At 27.7% G+C, this 7750-nt stretch overlaps 1 long non-coding RNA gene across 1 annotated transcript; it reads left to right on the top strand.

Annotated features, from left to right (window-relative positions):
* The first annotated feature begins 407 nt into the window (after positions 1–407).
* Positions 408–3464, top strand: LOC147809900 (uncharacterized). Its single transcript, XR_015433872.1, has 4 exons — positions 408–497; positions 994–1064; positions 3166–3255; positions 3331–3464. It is a non-coding gene; the product is annotated as an uncharacterized LOC147809900 (long non-coding RNA).
* The last annotated feature ends 4286 nt before the right edge of the window (positions 3465–7750 follow it).

Below are 7750 nucleotides of genomic sequence, written 5' to 3'. Positions count from 1 at the left end.
GCTTTTAAAAATTTAAATTTTTTTGAAAATATATGTAACAACAATCTATCTCAAAAATCGCAAATATGTAACTAAATTTTCTAACTCTCCATAAGTTGAAGACTGGTAAAAAAATTTGAAAATTTTGTTTGACACGGCAAAGAAGCTACTTGCTTTTAGTTTTGATAAAAATTATGAACATTTTAAGAATAAATAAACAGTGGTGTATTTTAGAAATTTCATTTTCAAAGTTAAAAATAAACAAATATTACAGATTTAAAAAAAAAAAAATTTTTTTTAGGAATTTTGTTTCAAAATTTGATTTTATTCTGAATGAATTATTATAACACATGATTTTGCATTATTTATTTGTTTGATCTTTATTATTTTCAGAATAGGGATTTGGATATTTTAAGAGCCTAAATATTAGGATGTGATAATGATGGCAATAAGTACTGGTACTTTTATGGAACAAGATTATACAAGGGACAACCTGCCCTGAAAAAAAAATTAAATTGGTGAGCTTAATTTCATGAATACCAGTTTTTATTTTAAATATTTCCTATTTCCCTGTTCAAAGCTTCTTTTTTAAATTTTCTCAAGTTGGTTCGTAAAATTTAAAAATGCTTTTATTTAGCTTTTTTAATTAATTTACTTTTTGTTGTATTGTAATTCGTGTATGCAATTTTTTTTTTAGAAAGGAGTCAAAAGTTTTTTTTAACTTTTGATATGATACTTAGTAAATCTTTATTTTTTTTAGAAAATATTAAGTACGCATAGACATATTTTGAACCTCAAATCATTAAAAAAAATGTTCGTTGTTTTTATGTGGGGATATTTAATGGGTAAAATAAATGTGGTAAAAAATAGATGATTTATGAAATTAATTAATAAAATCGATGAAATAATATATTATCAAATTTTACTGCCTAAAATTTCTGGTATAGTTATTTATATATTGTTTAAAGTTTTTTTTAATGCAATTACTTACAGCTAACAATGTTTAATTTTAAGGACAGCAGAAAGTGAGGAGGTACAAAGCGAGATCGTCCTCGAAGAATCCCTTGAAAGTCGGAAGGAGAAAGGTAATTATAAATTTACTAGAATGAAAGTCTAAATTTTAGTATCATTATGAAATGAGATAAAATTACTTGTTTTTTATTATAATTACACTGCCATGTTCCTTTTTGTAAAACATTTTATTGTTTCACTTTATTACAATATTAAAGTTTGATTTCGAAAACTCTTTATAAATTATTTTTAATAATTTTTCTGAATTTCGTAAAAACAAGTACCTTTTGTTAACTTTTAATAAAAATCAAAAAAATTATCTCTTAGTCATTTGTGTGTTCATAAAGCCTACATATTAAGAATAACTGAATAAACTCAGTTGAAATATTAGTTGATTTGTTTCTTCCATGCTTCCAAATAAAATTACACCCATAGTGTAAAATGATTTTTTTTCATCATATTAATCGGCATTGCTTTTTTAATGAAAGAATATTATTAATATACCAGTCATTAGATTCTTTTCCAAATGTTGAAAAAAAGATGCAATTAAAATTATGATTATAATATAATTGAGTTCAGTACTTCTATTGTTATTTATTGAGCAATTTTTTTCATAATTATTTATTTTCTAACAGAAGCTGCTCACATTTCTAAATTTTTCCAACTAATTTTAAGTGAAATCCCTAATAAATTGTTTGATTTTCCTAATTTCTATTTTTTCTGGTTTATTCAAGTTCACTAACTAGTTTAATGAACTTTTAAAAAAATCCCTAAAACTAGTGATCAATTTGAAGCTATATTTATTTTTAGAATATTTTGAATTTTTATTGTTTTAAGATATTTTTTATTTTAAAGTCAATAAATAATTTGCATTTTTTTAAAAGCGAAAAATTCATTCAGAACTCTTAAATTTAATATCTATCACTATTTAAAAGTGAGATAATATTCAAGATTAATAATTATTAATATCAATCATGAATAGATAATATTGCAGTCATTTTAACTTTATTAATAAGTGCAATAGTTTTTCACTTTATTGGCTGTGAAAGTTCTTAAAATTACTCACTGTGCCTAGAATCTACTAGTTTGTTATGAAACAGATCTGGTGATGTTGATTTTAATGGTTTATTTGCAAAATGATTAAAATATGTCACATGCATATTTAAATGAAATATATTGGATATATTTTAAATGAAATTGGATATATTTTAAATATTTTTAATTTCAACTAATACACAATGGCACACTGTTTTTATAATATTTTCCTTAGTAGTCTTAATAAACTACCAGAGTCCTCCGTGGTAGAATCGTTGCGACACGGCGACATTGTTGCAGAACGTTAGAGTTCTTGAAGAAAGATTCTTCCTTCGGGAAGTAAAAAAAAATTAGGTTTTCTTTTCTGTAGAAATTTTTATTCTATTTTTTATGCAGTTATTACTATTGATTTTCTCGCAGCTTTTAAAATCCGATAATTTTGATACGATATTACTGATTACAACTGAATCTCGAAATGAAAACAAGCATTTAGTTACCCCTTTTTGAAGAGTCTGCTTGATTCGCTTGATTTTGTAATTTTTGTTTTCGGCATTTAATGCAACGGATTTCAAGATTTTTTTTAATGTGATAATATTTTGCCAAATTCGAAAAAGGAAACAATAATTGTGTTTCCCCCTACAATATATGAGAATATTGCCCATAATATTAGAATAAAAAATTTTACATATTCAATTTAAAATAATTATTTTATTTTATCCACCAAATTTTTTTTTCTTTTTGAACTTCAATCTTCTGTTACTTTAAATTAGTAACATGTATATTTGTTATTTTAAAATTATCTTTCAGAAAGATATTAGTATTAAAGAGGTATGTCGCAGAAAACACGAAAAATTCTGCCACAGGGGGACGGTGTACTGTTAAATGGTGGTACGCTGCGATTTTTCTGAAAAAGATTAATTTTTTACTTCACAAAGTATTCGACATAACAAAGGTCTCCGAAATATGAAAAGCATATTGTATTTCATGATTAAGAATAAGACAGAATTAAAATGTATGATCCTTTTCAAAAAATTGATTTTTCTTCGTTTTTTAATTGTTTGCAGCAATCCTGAATTTTCAACGTATAATTAAAAATTAATATCCTTGTTCTTTATTTGTCAATTTAAATACTCTTTGCAGAGCCAAATTTTGGTGCATCATATGAAATTGAAGTTTACACTTATTATTTCTTCCGAGAAGTTGCTGTGGAATACATAAAATGTGGAAAAGGTAGGCACATCTTAGTTTTTTATTTTTTTATTTTTTCCATTTTTTCACTTTCTTATTGCAACTTCATAATTACAGGCTATTTATTCACGAATTGACAGGATTTGTAAGAATGACGCAGGAGGGGAGGAGATTTTCCTTCGAAACGAAAATTTACCACTTTTGTGCAATGACATGTTCTGTTCCAAGAAATTATCTCCTTTATTTTAACGAACTTCAAAGAGTTCATTTTATAGAAAAGGAAGAAGTATTAAATTACCACACTTGAGTAAGTATTTGCAGTACCATTATTCTTTATTGCATATAAAGAGCCAATATTAAATCATTTAGACATCCCTAAAGTGGCTCTATTTTGTGAACCTATAAAAGGTCCTACATAAAAATAAATATTTGACCAGAATATAAAGCCATTCTAGGACCTATTATTGCAAAACTTAAACACCCCAGTCTTGGCCTGATATCGAAAGCCATTCCAAGAACATTGTCTAAAAATATATTGGACCATTATAGACTTGCAATCAAGGACCAGTTTCGTATTTAAATCTATTGAACCTGGAAAGACTTGAAATATTTTAATAATTTCCATTTCTGTATCTAGTTTCCTAATGAGTGATTTACAATACAAACAAATCTACTTATTACAGAACCTTCTTCCTTTGCTCATTTTTGTTTTCTGTTTTTCAAAATAGTCCAAGTACAACATAAGCCTTAACGTTTTGAAAAAATAATTTTCTTTGTCTATTAAACTTCTGATAGTTCATATGACATTTTGGTAAAATTGTACAGGATTGAAATAAATTTTTTGCTTAGGATTATTTGTCATGAAATAAGAAAACCACTGCGTAAATGCTTTGTCTTAAAATCTGAGCTGATCCAAATAATTCGAAAATTAATTAGTTAACAGAAGATTTAGGCACACATTGCTTAAAAAGGGAAAATTACTTCTGCTCATTGTCCAGCTTTTTGGGGTAATACGGTGTGATTTGGGGTAGAAAATTAAGCGACGTAAAGGGCTTTAAAAATTTATTCTTATTCTTTATATTCCGGAATGTTAGATTGTAAAAATGGCACTTGAGCTACCACCTACATTTTACAGTTTGCTTAGAAGATGCAAGACACAATCCACTTAAACACTCAGTCCTTACCCAATTACTGGAAATGATAACTACAAACATTTTCACCTAGGGTCTTGGTGGCTCAGGCGATAGAACGTTTGCCTTCCAATGAGGTGAACCGGGTTCGAATCCCAGCAACGACTGGTCGATACGAATTCCGCACCCAGGTCGTACCGAGTGCGAGCTAACATAAAATATCCTCAGTGATAGAGGCATGTTGAATTCTATGCCAACTGAAACCAGTAGGGAATCTTTAAAGTATAAGCAATGTCCTTGTATTTGGTATCATTTTAAAGGAAATTTGCTGTAATTTATGAATTCAAAAGTTATTTTTCAGAGTTATGTATGATTATTGTAAAATGTATCATAAATAGACAGCATTCATGCTTTTGACTCATTCTACGAAATAAAACTGTCTATTTTAAACAAGAATAAGTTATTAAAAATATTACGATTTTACATGTAGTTTGATTCATATTGCACAATAAATTGTTCCTGAGTCGTCTAATTATGCTGTAATTATCGACAAAAAACATTTTTTCTTATTTTTTTATATCAGAAATTATCTTAAATATATACTGTCCCCTCTGTTACAATTATTATTTTAAGTTTATTTTATTCATTACACAAAAAATCTTTTTAACATAATATTTGGTTTTTACAATTAAGTCTATTAGTACAATTATGTTATGTAATATTTTCGAAGAAAAAAAATTAAAAATTCTAAAGTTTCTCATATAACAGAGTGGACAAAACTAAATGTCCCCTCAGTTACACAAAATGGATAGGTTGACCATTAAAAAGGAACTCTAGGAATGCAAACAAGTGCTAATGCATCTCAGTTCAACTAGTTGAAACCAGTTCCTCCACTATTAGAGCACACTTTTTATACAAAGCTGTGCCATTTTCATTTAAAATTGTCTTTAGTTTATAGTTAAAAGTTTTTTAAGTGAGTAGTCAATATGGGAAAGACAGCAGCAGAAAGAATGAGAGAATATAGAACTAGAATGTTCCAAAACAAAAAGATATTTGTAAGGAAAAAGATAAAGAATATTAAACGAAAATTGATGATAGCAGAAATATTTTGAAAAAAAAAATCTTAACCGAGATATAGATAAATTTAAAAAAAGAAGACAAAGGAAAAATAAAAAGGCACTGATACAATCAGTAGAAATTCGGTAAGGATATTCTCTTTATTATATTCCTTAAGCATAGGGGAAAGCTATTAAAAAAGTGCATTTCCTGTATCTCCAAGAAAATGCTGCACTGTTTTATGCATACGCTGTAACCTTACTACCAAAACAAAAGAAATAGCCTAATAACAAAGTTTCCGGTGAAACAAAAAAAAATTTGTAATTAATTTCTACTCATCTGATTAACTTTCTTACCAAACTTCTGGTAGTGCATGACTGTCAAAGAAAATGGACAGAAAGCCCACAATGCGCACCATGATGAAAGCATATCAAGTATCAAAGCAGATGCATCCAAACATAAAAATTAGCAAACCTAAGTTTTGCTGTACTACGACCTATCCATATTTTATGCGTAGGTAAAACACTATATAAAATGTGCTTGTGCTATCCACGAAAATGTGAATATTTTCTACTAAAATCAAATCTCCCAATACTTGATCCAGGAGTTCCCTTGTCTTCTGGATTAGGTTCAAAATTACAAGTCTACGGAGTTGAATTATGGTAGTCGTAAACCCAGAATTGGATCGGCTGTTCAACAGCGGTTATAAAATAAAACATTTACCTTGTTCAAAATGACAAATTCTGATAGTAGAAACTCGAATTACCAAGAAGCATTACATGTTTTGATCATATTATAGAAGTAGCACTAGAATTATATTGATAGCTATCATCTCATGAGATTTAAAAACCAAGTATTACTTTAGAGAAAAGCGCTTATTATTTTACCTTTTAGGTTTTTTTTATCGGCTATAAAATATCTGGTTTATAGGTCAATTTTAAATAGGTCAATTTTGCGCAAATACATTGGTTGAGTAACGGCTATAAAATATCGGGTCAATCGTCCAATTTTAAGTAGGGTTTATATTGCCTAAATAACTGCTATAAGACAACGGTAGAGTCTGACACTTCTATATCGAACCGACATGCAACAAATTTATTGTAGTAACATAGTAATAGTGACTTAACAAATCTGTGTAGGGCCGATATTGGCGAAATAAGGGCAATAAAATATCGAATCAATTGGACAATTCTATATAGCGTAAACTTTGGCTAAAAAGTGGCTATAAAATATTGGGTGAATTGAACAATTCTATATATGGCCTATATTGGTTGAGTAATGACTATGAAATATCTGGTCAATTCGACAATTTCACAAATGGGGTCTATTTTGGCTGAATAACTGCTATATAACGGCTTTAAAATATCAGGTGAATCGTAAAATTTTATCCATGATCCATATTGGCTGAATAATGGCTATAAAATATCGGTTGAGTCAAAATCTTCCATATCGAACCGATATGGGCTGAATAACGTCTTTAAAATATTGGATGCACAAATCTGAATAGAGCCGATATTGGGTAAATAAGGGAAATGAAATGTCTGATGAATTAGAAAATTTATATCGGGTAAACATCGGCTGAATAGTGACTATAAAATATCGGGTGAATCGAACATTTCTATATCGGTCCAATTTCGGCAAAATAATAGCCCTTTAAAACATTGTTGAGCCAAGATTGGTAAATATTGGCCCAATGAGTTCCCAAGATATTTTGCTGCTAGGGCTATCTTTAACATTAATGTGTACAATATAATCTTTTAAATTTTTAGAATTAATAGATTAATAAATAGACATATTTAAAGTCATTATCAATTACTTTATGTAGGAAAAAAATTGAATGAATGTATTGATTTCTTACTCCTTTGTTCTGCAGAAAAATACTTTTGTCTCATTTATTATTGTGAAAATTTTATGTCTTTATCATAGTTCTTACAAACTATTTGACGTCATCAAAATTTCATGTGTTATATAAATTTGAGTTATAATAATAAATTTTACATAGTATCTATAAAAACTAATGGTTTTTCACTTTAGTTCATGAAAAATAGTTCAAAAAAGTAACTAAGTGAACTTAAATTGCTCTACATACTCTTGAAGTGTCATATTTGTAAGATAATTTATAAATCCCAATTAAAACAATTGATCCAACTTTAAAGTTATAAATGTTATAAAGTTATAAATGAATTTTATCACAAACAAATTTAAGCCGGAAACATTGTTTCAACTCTTCGTTTCATGAATATAATGTTCTGCTGCTAAAGTATATTGATAATTATTTTTATTTATGTCAATCTTTTTATCTGTTTAAAAATATTTTTTTATTGATGTTTAATCTCCTAACTTAAAAAAGT

The sequence above is a fragment of the Parasteatoda tepidariorum genome, chromosome 5 (genome assembly GCF_982258835.1).
Source record: "Parasteatoda tepidariorum strain Cologne lab strain chromosome 5, Ptep-v5.0, whole genome shotgun sequence".
In the NCBI taxonomy this organism is placed as follows: domain Eukaryota; kingdom Metazoa; phylum Arthropoda; class Arachnida; order Araneae; family Theridiidae; genus Parasteatoda; species Parasteatoda tepidariorum.
The sequence above is the reverse complement of the archived record's forward strand: the minus strand, read 5'-3'. Positions and strand labels throughout refer to the sequence as shown.